Raw genomic sequence first — 8,901 nt, 5'->3', positions numbered from 1 at the left:
GAAAATAGACTGGACAATATTTAGGGAGTAGGCCTTTTATTCTTCAATATTTCTACAAGAGTGTAACAAGAAGTGATTTTTTAAAAGTATTTCATATCAACATAAAGTACCCCTTTGCTGCACTGGACTTAAACTTACTCTGTAACTACAGTAATTTCATATTTGCATATGACATTACTATGGGTCAAAATTTACAGGGAAATGTTAGCTTGAACATAATTGCACTTGCAAGCACTGTGTCCCATTAATATTTAAACTTTTATCTCAGTGTATTCTTAACAAACCGTTGATGTAAGGCTAAACCACTTGGCAGTCAGGAAAAGTAATATTTCAACAATTATTCAACTTACTGCTGTCTCAGCACAAAAAAAGCCCATATTCACTTTATGATAAATCTTACATCTCTAGGGTGTATAAACCAAATTGTTTTTAACAAATTGCAGCAGTTTTGGCTCACATTAACAAGAAGTGAAGATTAATTTCTCTCGTTTTGAAGGTAAAATGAGTTAACTCTGCCAACACTTAGAGGAAAAGTTCTGATGCTCCTAAGCACTGCACAAAAACACCCAGACCCCAAAGTTATTGTTCAGTGGCATTGTAGGTATCATGGGAAATACTACACATGTAATATTTAAAATTTATTTAACTCATTATTTTTTGCAAGCTTTCAGTACTTTTCTAATTTCCTTCTTAAAAAGTAATTTTATTAAAACAACATTATTTTCATGATACAATCATCCAGTTTGATCTGATGTAAGAAGCAAAGTGTCAATAATACATGTGTTTTTAAAGTGTTTTGCAAATGAATATTGAATAAAATACTGCCACCTTTTGGCTATGATCTGGACTTAAAAACATCTGACATATAACAATTATTTTAAATAATTCAGTATCTCAATAGGCTAATGTTATGCTTATCATTAACACATTGTTGATGTAATAAAACTTTTTGTATTTAATTGCTTAGTAGTATATGCAGCTAATATACTCAGTAGTGAGGAAGCGCTTTCTCAAGGCTTTTGTCTTTAGCAGAAAAGAAGCAGCCATAGTTTTTTCATCAGGCTGATGGAATTACAGCCTTACAATCCTGGAAGTTCCTCTACTTCTTAGAGTAATATACTACTACTTTTGTGTAACTCATACATTCAGCTTCATAGATATTGATTCACAAGCTGATTTGCAGAAAATTCTTACTGGAGAACTGCTCAGTCTAGTATTAGCCTAGCAGCATTTGAAAACATCAGTGAAAGGCACTTAAGTCTTTCAGCAACCTCCAAGAGAAGGGCTCTAAAGCTGCTTGTTGTGAACAAATGATGCCACTAGAAAAGGCAATGTAGAAGAATAACACGTCCTGGGATTTGGGCTTAATCCCTAGCAAGTGTTGTCAGTGCAGAGAGATTCTCCTGTGAGCTAATCAGGTTTCGATTTAATTCATTTATGCTGAATAAATTAGAAAAGAGGATCTGATCCATCTTTGGGGAAGAGTTTGCTGATTAAAAAGTTCAGGAAAACAAGTACTCCCTTTCTTGCTTACTTAAGTATTTACTTGGTGAATTGGGGTGATTGGCTATCAAGCTATGTAGGAAGACCATCACTTATCCCCTTTAAATCAGACCCTATAAGCCTAGATGTTTACTGGGAATTCAGCTATCTAACACTTCTGGTTTTGCACTGCCAGAAAATAACTAGCAACTTGATGAAAAATACAAAGAAAACCCTAAATTCCCCTCATTTAAAAGAAGGTTCTTACACAATTCCCTGTAAAATGGTAATGCTGTAGTTAAGTGGAATACAATTTTCAATTACAAGCAGGTTCATACAATCATGCTTTAAAGCAGTACCCATGAATAATTTTGTAAGGCAGGGTTCTTTTATCAGCCTTCTCCTTAATATTGCAAGTACTTCATATGGAAACTGTATTAAACCATATCAGAGTAAGGAAGAGGAATGTCACTAGACTGGAAGGTTAATTTCTATCTACAAGTAAAACCAGTTGAGATATATATTGACAAGAACATTTTGGAACTGCCAGATATCATTCACATTTAGAGAAGAAAAAATAGCAGGATACACAATTCATACAATTTTTGCTACCAATACACTAGCTTCCCCTCTTAAACCAATCCTATTTAAAGTACCTGATTTTTTCTGAATAATGGCTATTGGCACAGGAAGATTTTACACAGAGACTGTCCCAATTTTCTGACTAAAACTGTGCAAGCTGAGCTCTTACAGAGAATTCGTTCTTCACAAATAGGCAAGTGCATGAACAATTTCACCCTATACTCTTCTCCCCTCCCGCATCTGTGTCACTCAAATACATTTTTACCAAAATAAATCTGAAAAGCAAAATTAGCAGTATTTACAAACTATTTGTATTTTGGATACAAAATTTAAAGCAGCAATTAATTTTGACAAATAGCCTCCACTAACCTTTGCAAATTTGCCTATAGGGAGAAAATGACAAATGACTCTCACAATGGGGCTTATTAGAGTCCTAGAACATTGCTTTAACATGGCCCTTCAGGAAACATGATTTCAGATTATATCAGCACTTCCATTTTTCAGGGCATAATAACTCAGCTTGAAAAGAATAACCAACCAAAACCAAAACAAAAACCCCACATGTATCTTCCCTGTGGGATGAAACTTAACACATAACATCATGAATGAAAATTGTTTCGACAACTTAAAATGTACCACAGTTTCATAACACTGTCAGCCTGTATGTGGCTCAGGATGCCTGTATTTCTGAAATAACAATATTGCAAACGATTAGCACAGGCAACTGAAATGCTTTCAGTATTTTGTGAGGGGAAAGGACAATTCTACCTCTTCAAATATCTTCGGGTGACAGTATCGTAGGAAAAGTGCTGTGCTACTTCAGGCAATAATATTATCTGTTACACTAATGCTCTGGTCCAAATCCTGTATTGGTTTCTGAGCCTTTAAAAGCCATTGAAATCAACTGACCCTCCCCACTGCCTTCACCAGGTTTGGATCAAATTCCCTAAGATTATATCATGCCACAGGAGGTTAGTGTACAAGCATATGATACTGGGCATTTAGAAACACTGGTCTTGTTAGGCAAGGAGGGAATAATTATTCAGATCTAAGACATCAGACTCTGTTGACTGGAAACACCAATACAAAGCATGGAGATCAATACTGTATTACACATGCAACAGTGAGAAAGGAAAATCAGCTTTCCCTTCACCTTCTTCCCTCAGGCTGCATTTAGAATGATGACTCTGAGCCAGTTCCTACCAGGAGAGGTAATCACAGCATCCTAAATCAGTAGCTAATCTCCCTTTATTGTCAAAGGAGAGAGAAGCCAAGGACCACAGGATGAATATAATTTTGCAGGTGTGCCTATACCATTCTTTTTTCCACTGCTTTTTCCTTTGTTAAAGTATCTGCTAAAAACCTTAAGTGGTGGACTTGGTAGATGGATGGTAGTAAGATCTTCGTTTGAGATACTGGTTTCATAACAATTTCTCCTCACTGCAGGCTGCATCTTCCCTTTTTCAAAGCACTTCTTAAGTTTGTTTGTTATAAAATCTTTCAAAATACTCCTAAATTAAATTCAGTGAGAGCTCAAACTGTCCACACCATCCAGTACAATTGGTTAAGAATGAGAAAAGAAGACCTGGAAAATGTCAGGATACGTGGCTCTCAAAAACCTTAGCACAGAGCTGGTAACAAATTTATAAAGGGTGTCTTAAAAGAAGAGAAATTTTAAAAAATTAAACCAAAACCAAACTGCCTGCTCACTGCTGTCTATCTCCTACACCCTTCAGCTATGTCCCATCCTACCCACATGTGCTCTGCTTTGAATGCATTGAGTACATCTCACATTTTGTAATCTCTACTGTTGCATCTTCCTGCCTCTTTGGATGTGTCTAGACTTCTCTGCAAGCTCTCTGATGTCTCCCAGTCCCAGCCTCCCAAATATCCAGAGCCTGCCTGTACACCTGGATTTCCTAACAAAGGAAAAAGGTGCACTTAGGCCTCCTTATGATACAGAAAACCAATGTCAGGGTGTGCAGGGAGCACAGAGGTCTTCATGCACATAGGAATCTTTTTTTCCCTTTCTGTCTACAAGCTACATACTGTATTTTTGATCTGTAATGCTTCAACTCATGCCCTGTTACATGACTTGTCCCAGCAAATGTTTTATTTACTGTTTCTCTTTGCATTTTATTCCTATTTGGATCTGCTGTACCATCTCCCACATTGTACCCCACAAAAATTGTCCTTAGCTTGTCTCATTGAGCTGCCTTTGCATAATTTATCATCTCCATATGATGTTCTAGTAATATTCTTACACAACTTTATCTCATATATCAATCATCCATTCTACATATTGTCCCACAATTATCAGAGTGAATGTAGGCTACTGCAGCTGTGGAAGAACAATGCCTTCAAAGACAGCTCTTGAACAAAAGAAGAGAAATGAACATCTTCACCACAACCCCCGCCCCCGTGAGAAATTCTGCTTTCCACTGTCTTAGACTCATTACTGGCTGGAGGCCCCTACAACAATTAAGTACTGCAAGAGACCAGACTGAGGTCAGATCTTTTCCTCTTTCCCTGGTCCTGCCACCAATCTATTGTGCTAGCTCTGAGTAAGTCTTTATCATCTCCCTGCTTCAATTTTCCTCCTCAACAAATGCGCCTAAAATGTTATCCCTCCTGGAGAAGTTAATTTGAGATGAGTACAGGGAACACTGTAAGACTGGAATGTTTTTCTTGTAGTTAGCATGGTGACTCAGTCCACTTCCCATGGACAAAGCCTGAGAACAGCAATGGTTTCTTTTTTTATTTTCAGGCATCTTTGGTACATTACTGTTGTAGGGAAGAAAAATAAAAGTTTAGCAGGCAGGTTGTAACTGGGTCTATACCTGCGTGAACATCTGAAACTTTTGAACTCCCAGAAAGCCTGCTGCTTCCTAACCACAACCAATGCAGTCTGGCTATAAAGTTTTATAAAACTGTGACTGAGGAGTGGCACACCCTAACTCCTCCAATTAATACAGAGAGAGAATCCCCAATTAGGAGGCTGATCATGCATTGTGTTTCTACACATAGACTACTTGAGAAAATGGGAGGCTTGGGGCCTCAAAGAAGGGTTTCCTGAAAAAACAGCAAATCGTTTTGGAGAGAAGAAAAGGGGCCTGGAAAGAAGGCAGTGAAAATCCCAACCGGATGAGAGATCCAGGCAATCAGGGGGTATGTGTGGAAATGACTGCCAGGGGGTGCTCAGGAACCTTGGTCTGTAAAGCCCGAGGCCAGTAACTGCAAGCAGCAGCACAACACAATCCAACAAGACTTTATCCTTAGCGTTCCTGGGCTACCAGTGGCCTCCCTGCTGGGAAGGGAAGTCAAGACCTACTGAACATAATGCTGAGGGAAAGAAAGAGTGTGTGTGTGATCATCCAGTGGGGTAAAAGCTCTAATCTTAGTGCTTGAATTAACCCAAGTACCCAGATGCACTATGGGCTGTTGGTTACTCTGCTTTGCCTGTGAACACTACAAGCAAATAGCCTGCAGCCTGGAGCAGATCCCCATCCTTTCTGAACAAAAGCAATCTCTTTGACACCCATGCACAAGGCCATGGATGTATTAGGTTAATTTGAGTAAAGCTTTCTTGTAGGATTTTCTATCATGACTGACCATTATCATGATCTCCTGAATGAAGATACAATAAAAGCATCCAAAGGTGAAACACCCTGCCTGTGTTTATGCAGCATGCTCATATGATGTTTCCAGATTGTCCTCAAATCCATGCTATATGCCCCAGAGAGATCCCCAGAGGCATTTAGCACTACGTGCAAGTATTCACCACCACCTTTTTCCAAGGTACTCACTTCTGTGAAGCTACCAAAAGCAGGCAGGATGAGGCTTGCCAGCCCCAGTCCTGTCCCATTACACAATGGGGCAAGAGAATGGGCATGAGGCTGAGATCTGATAGCCCATCCTCCATGTTACTGCAGAAAGCCTAGACCCCAATTAAGAGGGCAGGGTGACAGCAGAGTGATTAGCAAACAATCCTGAGAAATGACAAATTATTTCTTCAGTACAGGCAGGTAAACATGCAGCTGCCAGGGAGCCATCTATTTGAAAGAGTCCTCCCATTTTTTAATAGTAAGTTCTTCCTAAGATACCTAAAACCAATGTCCAGATAATTTTCTCACAGCAATATTTATGGTTTGGATAGAAGAACATTCTCAACTTATTTGTCACACCTGCATTGTTCACTTGCCCAAACAACAAGCCCAAGCCTCTCTTGCCTTTAAAATTGGTCTTGTTGCAAGAAAATGATACCATGTCATTCTGTGAGGTGAAATGAGGCATTTGAGGTAACCCAGGCCTGGCTGCACAGTGGGATGGTTTATGAAAAAAAAATAAAATTGCAGGTACGAAAACAAAGAGGATTGAAGGAAACACAACTCTCTTCTGCTTGGTTTTGATTCTGAACTGTTCTCTGATGTATTTTAGTTTATGGCCATGCTCACCACCTGATTACAATTGTATGAATTTTGAAACTAAAAAAAAAATGGAACAAGTATCAAGCATTATATATGTCTTTCCTTGGTTTTCCCCCTTAAACTTTTGGGCTAGCTTACTTGAACATAAATTTATTGTGTTTCTCTATTTGTGCTCCAATTAGTAAGGCTTGTCAGAAGGTTGTGCAACATTTATTTTAAGAGCTGTAGACCTCAGGAGCAGAGCTGACTGGTTTTAAACAAACCTAGATATCAAGCAGGGAATACACAGTGTTTAAATTTGGGTACTACTTCTGCTCAGATATTTTAAAATCCTTTATTTAGGATCAAATTAAGGTTGTGGATGTTATATATCTGCAGCCCTTATTAGAGCAATATGGTATTCATAATGTGCCATATTACTGAAAGGAAGATGACCAGGTTCATCAAAGTAATGCAGTAACTAACAAAATAATGCAGCAACTAAATAAAGAAATAACATCTGCAATTTAACCAAAATGAAATCACAACAAAAATTAATTCATTGCAATCTGCTAAACTTCCGCTGGGACTACTTAACATATATGAACATGACAAAAAATTATTTTGTCCTCCTTACTTGGAAAAAGCTCAAAAAGATGTTCTGCTTCAAGAAATGCACCAACTAGTTACATAATGCTTGCAGTTCAACTCTTACACTACAGTCCTCATGAAACAAATACCCCTTCCATTTTCAATGTATTAAAATTATTTTCAAAACATTTTAAAATGTTAAAACTTGGAAATAAACATCTTAGGCTAAAATAGTATCAAGCCATTTCCTTAACAAAGAAGAGAGGAGAAATTTTTTAAAGTCACAGTCAGAAAATATATCTGGGACAAAAAATTAACATAAAACAATAAAAGACATGGCTAAACTCATGTTTATATCAAATTCAGATGGTTCTCAAATTACATTAAAAAGCCTGGTGATATAAGTATCTGCATCACATTCAGCTCATGCTTTCATATACCATAATTCCACAAATGTTTAAATTTTCATAACTGAACCTAAGCTGATCCAACGGTCAAGGACCCAGAAAGATGCAGTCGGAGCTGTTTGATCCTTTTTTTTTTCTTAATAAATCACAAGAGCAACAGTCTTCCTAGTGAATTTCAAGTTACTTAACACATAATTTATTGTATCCCTTAATATATGCTATTTTGAAAAATAACTTTGGAACATGCGCATTTTGAAAAACCTCATTTGTTTCTCTGCTCTCCAGTTCAAGTATCCTTGAACGCCAATGTTTTTTCTGCAGCACTCTCTGCTGCAAACAACTTGAGATTGGAAACCAAAGCCTCCTTCTTTAATGCTCATCCATCACTGCCAATAATAAAGAATTCAGATTAAATTTTGCCCTTCCTCACTGCTTCCAATACTTTGGTATAAAAAGCTTTACTTACAATTTCCTTTGCCTTGTTTTGTATATTCAAAGTACACTCTGTCATACTTATAGAGCCAAACTCATTTATTGCTAAGCAATCTAATTAAGCTTGCTGAAGTCTTCTGTAACTCCCAGATCTACCTCTGCCTTCTAACAGGCCTTTCAAATCTCTCTTGAAAGCAAAGAACTGGACGAGCTGTAACAATGAAAAGGCATTTGTTATTTGTTATCAAACTAAACATTCTCCTACCTTTTCTTGCTACGTTGATGAACAAAATCAAAATTGTACCACAGGAACAATAAGGACTATTTCTGTCTAAAAGGTTCCCCTTGATGCCCTTGATATACTGCATTCTCTAAATAAAGCAAGGCAGTGGACTAAGAACAGGATCAAAGCCACAAGTCATATGGGTTTCCTTGCAATAATAATTTTAACCCTATCAGGTACCAGTGTATTATGATATATGCTGGATTTTTTTAGAGGATGTAACTCAGGAGACATCTACATTTATAAGAGAGCCAGCTCTTCAGCCTTTTTTCTGATGGGTATCCTGTATTTGGTAAGCAATGAGACAGGGAATCTTTTTTTCCCACACGAGGAATGAACACATAAGACTCCTTTCTTTACGAATTATCCTTGTTTTCTCTGTTGTTCTTTATTACCTTTATGGAGGAAAAAAGTACTCCGTTTCCCTGTTTTACAAAAACTTAAGTTTGTTTGAAACCTCCAGAGACAGTATTAGAACAGACTGACTTCTATTCAGTCAGTCAATTGAGTCAAATAATTGTTGAACATCAGAACACAAGAGTTCAATAAATTGTTTAGCTTTTGTATCAAAAAATATTTCAAAAAGACCAGAAAATGTCACATTGAAGGCTGAGCACAGAGCCTAATAGCACTCATTAGTACAGCACAATCAAGCAACCATTGCTGCACTCAGTTTTGTAGTATGACCATTCTTCCAAGACATAAAAACCTGCTAACA

The sequence above is a fragment of the Heliangelus exortis genome, chromosome 2, assembly GCF_036169615.1.
Source record: "Heliangelus exortis chromosome 2, bHelExo1.hap1, whole genome shotgun sequence".
NCBI classification, from domain to species: domain Eukaryota; kingdom Metazoa; phylum Chordata; class Aves; order Apodiformes; family Trochilidae; genus Heliangelus; species Heliangelus exortis.
Note: the sequence above shows the minus strand (reverse complement) of the source record.